Source organism: Sinohyriopsis cumingii, chromosome 8 (genome assembly GCF_028554795.1).
Source record: "Sinohyriopsis cumingii isolate HCF-2022 chromosome 8, ASM2855479v2, whole genome shotgun sequence".
Taxonomy (NCBI): Eukaryota; Metazoa; Mollusca; class Bivalvia; order Unionida; family Unionidae; genus Sinohyriopsis; species Sinohyriopsis cumingii.
In genome coordinates, this window is record NC_142968.1 from 117,751,311 (window position 1) to 117,764,159 (window position 12,849).

Here is a 12,849-nt window from a genome sequence, read left to right on the forward strand (position 1 = left end):
TATAGCAACTTCAAAGTTAATTATAAATATTTTCTGCATATATATTCGTAACGTTTACAGCTTTAGCTTATCCATTAATCCAAATTAAGTATCACATGTTTAATGACAAGAGAAATACCTTTACCACCAAATAAATAAAGCTGAATCCAGTGCACTCTTGCATAGTGCACAGTGTTTGCGTATAAAGATTTGGAAGAAGCCTTTACTCAGAACAGCATTTGATACCTAGAAGTAATGGAACATAAATTGCATAAATAAATGGTACAGTCAGCATTGGATTTCGTGGACGAAGTCCCATCTCTCTGGCAGTAATGTGTAAAAGAGACGATATTTGTTTCAAAATGTTCCAAAAATATCAGAGAAAACCTGGTAGAGGATATGGGAAAACGTAATCCTATATACCAGTGGTGCAAAGACTGTGAAGCACAACTGACATTAAGATGATGTAACAATAGAGCAAACAAAACTACGAGAGAAAGAAGGAGGGAGGGAGTGCGAGATAGGGACAACCAGAAATGATCGCGAGTGTGAACAAACGTGAGGATGACTGTATCTGCACAAGACAGTATAACGCACGCTAATTATTTTATTGTAATTAGCGACATAATGTATAATTGAAGCAAACGTTAAAGTACAGCACTCTATTCTTGTCTTCACTTCGGCTTGATTCGACAATTAACACGGTATATGTAAGACGATGAGTAAAGAAAACAAATCGGAAGAGCATCTCAAAGAATAATTGATACTCACATAAAAAAAGATTAAGCCGGAAAGAGTGGTAAAAAGACTTGAGTGACTATTTCATCCTCCTGTAACTTCTTTAGAAACGAGCACCATTGAAGATTTCTTGCATCATTGTACTGGGATTTCACATTCACTGACAGAGTAATTTTAAAGAAAAAGTCAAATGTGAAGATGAATACCTAAGCTACTACTTTAAATGCTTTTGTAAACATCATTACAAGGTTGCATGTTTGTCATTTTACGTGTGCCACAGGACAGGTTACAAAAAATACACGAATTTCAATGTTTTCTAGATACAAAATGCTTGAGAGAAAGAACTTCAAATTGCTCTTTAGTTGAAAGTTTATGTTAATTTATTTTGTAATTTTGTTCTCGAAATGTGAAAAGTCACATATGGTGCAACATAACCTAAGAATTCCTTTTGTTTTCATCATATTAATTGTCATTCCGAAATTTTATATCAGACAAACCTAAATCCAAACATAAAATGTCACACCTAAACAGTACAAGACGAGATTAGCTTCACTCAAAATTCTAACCTTGTTAGACAGTGTAGCTAACTAACTATCGACTCCCTTCGGCAACATTGCGTTATGATAGGTAACATATCACTCGTGTATCAAATCTAGAGTCATAAATGCATTGGTAACAAAGTAAACCAATCTGACATTGAGCCTTTTGCAACACACTTTGGGCAAATGTTTATCAATCGGCAATATGGCAGCGAGTGTATTAAATATAAGGCGATACAATTAAAATCTCATATCTTTAACAAGGAAAAACACTAGCCTCATGTAGCATTCTTACCGATGTTTATTATGCAAATATTTCCATCCATCTAGAGAGTGAATTAAATATAGGACGACATAAACGAAAAACGGTACTACATATTTTAAATTGGTTATACGGTTTGTATGTCGTTCAGGAGGTTACCACATAAACCCCAGCCACCCTACTGTCTTGTGTGATATGTTTGTGTATATGTGTAAGCACTCCTACACGTTTCTCTTCTTTCACTCCATGCGTGTGAGCGTCTCTACCCTTTCTCTCCTTCACTCCATATATGATAGTATGTATGCTTTGTATATAGTGTTCATAATCCTACCTTGTTCTATAAGTATATATCCTTTAGATCTACAAAATACGTAATAAGGGGTTCATTATGACTCAAAGAAAAAAATAATTACTATGTCACCTTTCTTCAAATATCGTCAAGGTAACATAACTAATTTACAAATTATTTCTTGATAAAGCTAAAACTTCAAAGTATTGCCAAGAAATGATGCACAGTGTAAGCAGATTTCTCACTGCAAGCACTTTGCTTGTACAGGATTTTGTGAACCGGACTCTGAAATAGCTGCATTCGAAAACAAATACCATAAGGTAATCAAGAACTTGAAACCCATGTACATTTTAAGTTCATATATTGCTCACTGTTCCGTGGCACGTTGCTGTAAGACATTTTACTATTAAAGACTGGAAAAACTATCAGATACAACAATTATCAGTTACTGATAATTTTGCTTCTCAATTCGAAATACTTCATACAAATATTTGTACACAAATGCCTCACTGATGAAATACAATTATTGTGCAACACAACTATATAGAGATGTGTGCTGAATGAAACTAAACAAGCATGCGTCTATTTTATCAATTTACATATATAAGAAATATTTTGCTTAAAAATTTGGTCTTTTTTCGACATGTTCAATACCAATGCAATATGACAACCATTTTTGATTTGACTGAATGAGCAACGTAGAAATTTTAAGTAATAATTGCTACATTATTATTTTGAAATGTACATATTTTCATTAAGGGCAAAAAAATATTCAGACTATTACTAGAGTTTTTCATAGCATTCGCTATCATAAGATTCTGTCATATGTTACCACAGCGTTTAGTCAATCGAAAATAATTAGGTATAATGAAAACGAGAAGTATTTCTTTTATTTCAAAATCATTTTATCTTAATATTCCTGCTCTTATGGTCGTAAAATCGTTGGAATTAAATTTGCATCATCATCACAGTTATTAAATTTATTAAAAAGGTATTGACACAAAATCAGTAATGCTACAATTATTGGTCAAAACAATCTTTTAATCACTTGTACTTTACTGTTCTTGTGCACCATATTGCTTATAATGATTACTAAAAGCCCAACTAAGTAAGATGTACACGGTGATCGTTAAACCAGCATAATGAATTCGTAGGGGTTTTGTTGTCACATATTAAGTTTTATAGGCGATGCGTCAGATAATACCCATATTTACAATTTCCAGAGAGTTACTGTCTGTTTACTGCATATAATTAAAAGAACTTACTTTAAAAAATTGTCCATTGTATCATTTTGTACAAAATAGCTTTCCTCACGTCTGTTAGACCAGATAGGTGTCACGAAAAGCTTTTTCATTATGTATGGAAACCAGTTTAAGGATTTCAATGTGTTTTTAAACTGTTGTCAATATTACATTCCGCACGTTTCAGCTGATAATATTTGGGACTATGTTTAGAAACTTGCATTTAAGAGGCAAAAGTAGTTAAGGGGGTCGGATTAGCCTCAATGGGAATTAGCATTAAAAACACCCTTGGGTCTGATTAGCCTCAATGGAAATTTAACATGGAGAAAAATCGTGGGTAGGATTAGCCTCAAGGGAAATTAAAATGGAGAAAATTGTGGGTCAGATTAGCCTCAAGGGAAATTTAACATGGAGAAAATCGTGGGTCAGATTAGCCTCAAGGGAAATTTAACATGGGAATAAATTGTGGGTTAATATACGTACAAGGGGAATTGAACATGGGATTTTTTTTAAAAAAAAAGGGGTAGGCAATTGAAAGACTATCTCTTTTCGAGATATATGGCTGGCCCTGAAAAGGGCCTTTGGGTTTATGTTAATGTATTCATTAACATAAATGGCACCGCATTGGTCTTCTTCTTGTCCTTAGGCTACGTCTCACTGTTGGTCCGTAAATCAGCACTCTTTTCAGGCATCCTTGTCTTTCAACGTAGATCCTACGTATCCACAGGCTGGTGTTTGTCCTGTGGACAACGGTCCACTTCGATCGGACATACATGAGCAAGTCTGTCCGAAACATCATGGAAGACACAAGGGTGGATGACTCAACTGTGGTCCACATCTTGAAGCGACGAGAACAGGTGAATCAATGCAGTCAACGGCGCTTATTTATAGGCAGAGGCAGGATTGAAACGGATTGAGTTCATTCACCAATCCGAACACGCGTTACAAAATTCAGTTAGCCCCCATCCAATCCGAAGAGAGCAGTCTGTGACGTCACGTGGTCTATATAGATTTGCTAGCGCTTGTGTGCAGTCAGTCTATGCGACAGTGATTCAACATGACGGAAACTCAGAAAACGATTCAATGGGGTGCACCAGCAGCGGAGACCGCCCAAGGGAACCCGGACTTACTTTCAGAAGAGGTGAATTGGGATTTTGTGGATTTTCTCTCCTCGCAAGAATTTGTTCCGGAACCTGCGTTACCTTCTTCATTACCGCAAGTGGAGAATTTTAGACAGAGACAGAAAGAAGAATTGGAGAAATTTATGCAACGACAAAAGGAAGCGGAACAAGCTTTTCTCCTACAGCAACAGCAAGAAGAAGAGGTAAGAAAAAACAACAGCAGCAACAGCAAGAAGAAGAAGTAGCAGCAAAGAAACAAGAGGGTGAAAATCAAACGGTCACGGTACTGTTGGAAATTTTAGCGGAGTTAAGAAGTCTGAAACAAATGTATCAGACTTCTTTATCACGACCGAAGAGAATACGACCTTCCCGAGCTAAACACGTCAACCCTGTGACTAAGCCTACCGTACCACCCTTAGTGATTTCAACCCAATCATTATCATCATCAACATTACGCAGTCCAGAAGTAGGCCTTGGCCGTGGCAAAGGCATAAGGCAGTTAAAGTTGATTGCTTAAACTCACCCTTTCACCATGAAGAAAAAAGGCCCTTTTCAGGGCCACCCACATTTCTCGAAAAGAAATACAATTTCAATTTGCCAATAACTCAAAAAAAATAAACCCCACCCATTTTACCCTTATAGTACGTGTCTGTGTATGAGTGCGTGAGTGTACGTTCTTATTTTAAAATCACAACTCAAAGACACTTACCTTATATCATTAATTTATTCTTTTATCCATTTTTTACAATCCAATTCACAATTCTCAACACAACACTTTAATAAAAAGTTCATTGACTTCTTCTTTCTCCTTGTTTAGTCTCTCTGTTTTTTGAATTTCTTCACCGTCTTTTCCTCATTTTCTTCCCTTCTTCTTTTCTTCTTCTCCTGTTGCTTTGCCTCTTGTAAATAGAATTGTCTTTTTTCTTCCTCTTCTTCCTCTAAAGAATCCCTCTCTTCTTTCGAAGAATCCCTCTCTTCTTTCGAAGAATCCCTCTCTTCTTCTGAAGAATCCCTCTTTTCTTCTGACTCCTCTTGTGTCTTTTTTGGGCAATCTGGAGACCAATGTCCTTTTTCTTTACAATAATAACAGGTATCTTGACTTTTGTCTTTTTAGTCCCTGTTTTTGTTCTTGTTTGACGGTCTGGACACTCTGAAGACCAATGCCCTTTCTTCTGACGGATATAGCAAGTATCTTGACTTTTATCTCGAAAGGAAGGAGAGTAGTCCGTAGGCTGGTCTGAAGAGAATTTTCTAATGACCCCTCGCAAAGCTCTGACGAAACGTTCCATCTGGGTAGTCTCTTCCATCGTTGTGCTCGGCTTGAGAGTGAAATGAATAGTGAAAGAACAAGACACGCACCCTTTTATATACGCTAGTCTGCCATGACTATAAATTAGTCTATGGTGTTTAAACTTGAGTCATTTGACGTTTTTCACTCAAGATGAAACGATCCAATTCATTTGAGAAGAAAGAAGAACAAAGTAAGAGGCAGAAACGTGATCTATCGCCTCGTACCAGGGCTGAAATCTTGGCACAAATTCATGCCAGTGATTTTGAAGAGGACATGAGTGAACCAGAATCAGAACCCTCTAAACCAAGTTCACCACCCTTAGTCAACCCCGAAAAGTACTATTCCATTCGAGAGACGGAAAAGCGCTCCTCTAGAAAATTTAGAACCACGGCTTACAAATACACGGTGAAGTTTAAAGATTTCAAGTCCGACGTACCGTTAGAGAAAGCAGAAGGGTTTATCACTGGGGTGTGGGATTCTTTGCTCACTTCACTCAAGCGACAATGTCAACCCAAAGAAGACGATCGCTTGAGACTTTCCATACAACACGACGGTTTGAAATCTCCTGTTTGGATCGAGTTTAGCACCCCTGCAGAATTGACCGCTTCCAAAGTCATGGACAAGATTCAACACGTGCAACAATCTAATGACCAGTTTGACATCACCGATGGAAAAGCCACACTGGACATGACACACGTCTCTCCTCCTCAAGGGACCGGACAACGCAATAAGGTCTTATTGGTGAACGAACTTCGCATTACCAAAAAGAGCCTCGTCCAAATTCACAACCCTCAAGACCAGATGTGTTTAGCCCGTGCCATCGTGGTGGGACGAACCTATGCCAACAAGAACGACACGGTAGAATGGAAAAGATCCTGGAAAACTATTCGACAATCGGACCGAGCCAAACAACGAAACGAAGCAGAACTCCTGTTGCAACAAGCTGGCCTGTCGAATGACACACCCTGTGGCATTCCTGAAATGCAAAAATTGCAAGATGTCCTAGCTCCACGCTACACCTTGAAAGTGCACCCTCAAGAAGTGCGCGGACCTCTGTTGTTTCGAGGGCAAGATTTTAAGGACGGAAAATACATTCACCTTTATCATCACGATGAACATTTCGATACCATTACCAGTATCACTGGATTCCTGGGATATGTTTATTATTGTGAGAAATGTGACCATGGTTATAACAATCGAGAGCAACACAAGCATTGTGGATTGAAATGCTCAGGATGTTTGGCCTCTTCACCCTGTCTGAGCGAAGAACCAGTGCCTTGTTCAACTTGTCTGCGCACGTTTGTCAGCCCTACCTGTTACCAACAACATTTGAAGACGCAAGGTTCACAGAAGAAATGCGCTTGTCAACTGCTGAGATTGTGCTCTACGTGTGAACAAGTCATACGTACCAATAATACCAAGGCACACGTATGTTCAGGAAAGAAAAAAATGTCACATTTGTCACCACATCGTGGACTTGGAACACCAATGTTACGTGCAAAAATACCAACCCCCACCAGAGAAAGAGGACGGCCACAAGAAGAAAGGCAATTTCATCTTTCTCGATTTCGAACGCATGCAAGAGACTGGCATTCACATTCCTAATTTCTGCGTGGCTCATCGAGCGTGCGAGAAGTGCATTCAAGAACCTATCTTCAGTCATTGCCCTCACTGCAGCAAGATTCCCGGAGGGCGTGAAAAAATCTTTCGAGGACCGAACACGTTAGCCGATTTTGCCCAATGGGTCTTAGACCCCATCGACAAGACGTGGAGCCAAGAGGACATCGAACGTTACGGAGATTGTCATCGTCATGCCACGGTGATGGCTCACAATTTCTCCGGATACGATGGACAGTTTCTTCTCAGATACTATACGGAACATGGCACCGAACGTCCTAAAGTGACTTTGAACGGAGCCAAAATCATTTTCATGCGAGTGGGACAAGTACAGTTTAAAGATTCGATGAGTTACTTGGCCATGCCTTTGAGTCGAATGCCTAAAACGTTTGGAATGACAGAAATGGCTAAAGGGTACTTTCCACACTTTTTCAATACGGAAGCCAATCAACACGCCGTTCTACCCCATTTACCTGAGGCTCACTATTACGACCCCGACAACATGCGTACCGAACAACGAGAAGCTTTCTACGCTTGGTACCGGGCTCATGCTTCTGACCCTTTTGACTTTCAGGAAGAAATGTTAAAGTATTGTCGTTCCGACGTGGACATTTTACGGCGTTGCTGTGGAAAATTTAGAGAACTGTTCATGGAACACGGAGGGGTCGATCCTTTGAAAGAAGCTTGCACCATTGCCAAAGCGTGTTCCTTAGTGTATCGACAACGATTCATGCCTGAAAAGACCGTGGCTGTCGTCAGTCCTCAAACGACCCACTATGTCAAGCGTCAATACTCGGTCAAAGCCCTACGTTGGTTACATTACTTGTGCGACAAGGAAGACAAGTGGATTCAACATGTCCGCAACGGAGGGGGCGAAAAGACCATCGGAACGTATTCGGTCGATGGCTGGGACTTAGAAAACCCCAAGATCGTGTACGAGTTTAACGGTTGCCTATTTCACGGATGTCCCGTCTGCTACCCTGACCGTGGCACTAAAAATCAGTTTTTGCAACGAACCATGGAAGACTTGTACCAGGACACTTGTCAGCGACGCCTAAAGTTAGAACAGCAAGGATACCAAGTGGTGGAAATGTGGGAACACGAGTACGATCACCGTATGAAAACCGATCCCGAGTTTAAACGCCTCGTGGAAAGTTACCAGTTCATGGACCCGCTGAACCCGAGGGATAGTTTGTACGGAGGAAGGACCAATGCCACCTGTTTGCTGTACCAAGCCGACGAAGAGAAAGGAGAAGAAATCAAATACTTGGACGTGTGTTCGCTGTATCCCTACGTGTGCAAATATTGTCGCTTTCCTGTAGGGCACCCGCAATTGCTGACGGAACACATCGACCTGAAAAACATTCGACAATACGAAGGCTTGATCAAGTGTAAAGTTTTGCCTCCCACGAACCTATACCATCCCGTCTTACCTCACCATTGTCAAGGCAAACTGATGTTTCCCTTGTGCCGTACTTGTGCCGAAACGTGCAACCAAGACCAACCTTGTCAGCACAGCCAGGAAGAACGGGCCTTGACGGGAACCTGGGTCAGCGTAGAATTGTTCAAAGCTCTGGACATGGGATACCAACTGTTAGAAGTGTACGAAATTTGCCACTTTCCCAAGACACAACACTACCACAAGGGTGATCCCAGTCAGAAAGGCATTTTCGCCGACTACGTGGATGCCTTTTTGAAACTGAAACAAGAAGCCAGCGGCTATCCTTCCTGGTGTCACACTCCCGAAGACCAAATACAATTCAAAGAGAAATACTACGAACAAGAAGGCATCACTTTAGACCACATCGAGAAAAACGAAGGCAGGCGATCGTTTGCCAAAGTGATGTTAAATTGCTTGTGGGGTAAAATGGCACAACGACCGTGTTTACCCAAGACGGAATATTTGACAGAACCTTCCCGCTACTTCCAGATGATTCACGACAAAACCAAATACATGAAACACGTGGACGTCGTTCGAGAGAATTTAATCTTGGTCAATTACGAAGAAGATTTAGACTTTGTACAAGACGACCCTTTTGGAAATGTCATCATTGCGGCTTACGTAACAGCCCATGCTCGCTTAAAATTGTACGAAGCTTTAGAACTGTTAGAAGAACGCGTCCTGTACTTTGACACGGACAGTTGCATTTACATCCATCACCCGATTCAACATCACCCTAACATCGAAGGAGACCGTTTAGGAGCCTGGACAGACGAGCATCCCGACGACAAGATTCTAAGTTTCGTCAGTGGCGGTCCCAAAACTTACGGCTACGAATACCGGGACAAACAAGGAGAAGTGCACACGACGTGCAAAGTGAAAGGACTGACTCTGAATCACCGTACCAGTCGAGTGGTCAACTTTGGGGTATTGAAAGAAGCCTTGCAATCGGGAGAGGATGGAAACTTTAAAGTGACCACTCACCAACCTAACAAGATTGTACGTTTACCCACTCACCACATCGTCAGTCGACCCCTGGAAAAAGTCTATCAAATCGTGTACCAGAAGCGAGTGCGACTTCCCAATCATTTCACCTTACCGTATGGACACGTTGGTATAAAACATTGGTTGTAAGAGGATAGCCACCCACCAGAAAGATGACTTCGCCACAGCAAGAATCGAGTGAGAAACCCGATGAGAACTCCAAGTTCAAACCCTACCATTTTCCAGTCTTCTTACCTGACTATTGTGATTGTGCCCGTCGATTGGACACGTTTCAGAAATGGCCTACGGATAGGGAAGGATTACCTTCTTCGCATGTATTAGCTAGAACAGGATTTGTCTACTTGGGACCTGAGTCAGGATTGGGATACGAGGTACAGTGTTTCGCTTGCGGACTGAAGTTACGAATGGATCTATGTATCTATAAAGATTCAGCTATTCTGGAACATACTCGATGGTCTCCGCACTGCCCTTACCTTTCTTTGGCCTTTCCACCCATCACACTACGGTACAATGTTGACGGTACCTTAGAGACGGTACCTTCCGAAACAAGACATAAAAAACGTAAAAAAGGAAAGATGTACAAGCTGGAGACTGCATTGCGACTAGTATAAAAAGGGGGCTATGGTCAAGATCGATAGTTCATTGTGACTACCAAGATCGAGCGAACAAGATGAATACTTTGAAAGAGACATCGTTCCAGTTTGGGGATTGTAAAAAAGTTGTATCTTCCTCTAGTGTGACTAATATTGGATGGATAAGACCCATGCATTGCGACGGAAAATGTCCGGAAGGAAACTGCGATTGTCCATGTGGTTACCATTGTAATTGCGTAACGGAGTTTGCAGACGAGTGCGATTGTGAGCCTTGCGATGTGTACGATGCTGTACGTTGTGACCTGAGCGATGCCGTAAAGCATCATGGGAACTTTAGTGTCCCTACCCCTATCATGGAAAGCGATGCTGTGCGTGTCAAACCTGTGGGATGCGAAAGTGATGCCGCTCGTCCTCTTGGACATTTTACTGGGTTTCGTTTTAAAGGGGAATGTTCACCTTCACGTCTACCCCCCTACGGATGTCATCCAGCCCTGAGCAAACTCCTGCCCATGTCACTCAATCCTCATCGAAACGAACCTGTGAAAGACGAATATTCGTTCCCTGTGCGTTTGTCGGAATACTGCGACTTTGAAAATCGTCTTCAATCGTTCAAAGGAAAATGGCCTAAGTATCTGGGAGGACCGACCCCCGAAGAATTAGCCAGAGCCGGATTTTTCTACTTGGGCGAAGGAGATAAAGTCAAGTGCTTCAGTTGCGGTGTGTCACTTCACCACTGGGAACCGCAAGATTCGGCCTACGTAGAACATGCTCGATGGTCACCGAATTGTCATTACTTACCCTTAGTGGGACCGAGACATTGAAGTAACTTCTTACCATAATAATCTGTTCATGGATACTTTACAAGAGAACATTCGTGCTTTGCCTGTGGAGTTGAGAGAACGCATTTACCGAGAGCTGGTCAAAATACAAGTGAAACGTAAAGAACAATTGCATCCGTTACGTCACCGGTGTTTGAACCACTGGTACCTGAAGGCTATACAAGGACTGATTCAATTGAAAGTGTTCCATCGGACGGACATTGATCAACGATCCTCTAGTTTTAAAAAGGATTGGTTTGGTATGGACGATTCTATCTACTACATCACTGTAAACTTACTGCATCGAATTCCAGAGGAAGAGTTAACGAATTACCAACATCTTGAACACAATGTCAACTTAGTGAAAGAGGAAACTTCTGAACGAATTGTAATGTGTAGATTAGTGACTCAACGATTTATATTCGACACTGAAGTAAAACCATGTTTGTGCAAAGAGTACATTTCTTGTGTCAGACCAAAGAGGATTTAGTATGACCTATTCATGGATACTTTGCTAGAGAACATTCGTGCTTTGCCTGTGGAGTTGAGAGAACGCATTTACCGAGAGCTGGTCAAAATACAAGTCAAACGTAAAGAATAATTGCATCCGTTACGTCACCAGATCTTTAACCATTGGTACCTGAATGGTATAAGAGAACTGATTCGTCAGAAATTCTTTCAATGGTCAGACATTGTTCAAAACTTTGAGGTCGCTAATGATCGACATGTTCATGATTATGGTTACTTCGAGATTCACCTAGTGCAACGCATTGAGGAAGACAAGTTAAAGGATTACAAACATATTTTACGTGGAATCTGCTTAGCGGAAGAGGAAACACCTAATCGAACTCTGACGTTTCGGTTACAGTATGCAAGATTTAGATTCCCTACTGGAGAACGAAGATCTCTGGCTAGAAAGTACGTGTATTGCATCCGAAAAAAAGAGACTATAAAAACAGGCTGCCATGCCACGGTTTATGTCACATGTCATCCAACAGATTCCGTGGAAGGAACTCAATGACCATATTCAAACCGTGGATCATTACCATCGATTATTACAAGAACTGTATCCATTCAATTTGGGACGACAAGTGGTGTGTGTCTTAGTGACTTGTTTTCTGGGATTTCGTTTACCAGCCGATTCTTTGTGGACTCTTTACGATCAGTACTTACCACCTCCATGGCCTTAAATGGTCACGAAAAACTCCTTTTGCTCAAAGTCTTGCGGTTTCATCTGGATACTTCTCGACCTCAACAGGAAAAAAAGATTCGTCAACTTTTAGCTACCCAAGACTTGTATGACGATGTGTGTGTAGCTTGTGACTTACACCCTCATTGGACAGATGTTCGTGACTGGAAAAAGGGAGGTTTTGAGGCTTGGACCCAAGAAGTGGCACAGTATGCACAAGAGTTGTTCAAGGAAAAAAGTTACTTTTCAACCTGTGTTAGTGACGGTGCCAGAAGAACCCGTCACCGAGAACAACCACTCGCTTCAGGACAGGACTGTCATGGACATTCCTGAAAGGTCATTCCGGGAGGACACTTGTGTGACAATACCTCAGGTAGAGACTGTAAGAACATTACACACTGTCCCTAGGACATCTTGGTTACCCAAAACATGTTGTACAGACACTTGTTTATATTCCACTTTGATCGCTTTGCTGTGTTTTATATTCCTGTACATCACTATTTGGGTTGTATGTATTTTTGTCTTTCGTGTTCATATTTGAAACCTTCAATAAACGTGTTCTGAAAAAGTATATAAACTCTTGTCTTGTTTGTTTTTTCGTGTCACAAGTGACATTTCTCACACCATGGCTACCTCTGCTGTCTCTGCTCCCTCTTCCTCTACTGTCAAAGTCATCGACGAACACTTAGATCGTGCCAGTTGGGAGGCTTGTATCTTCGCCATCCC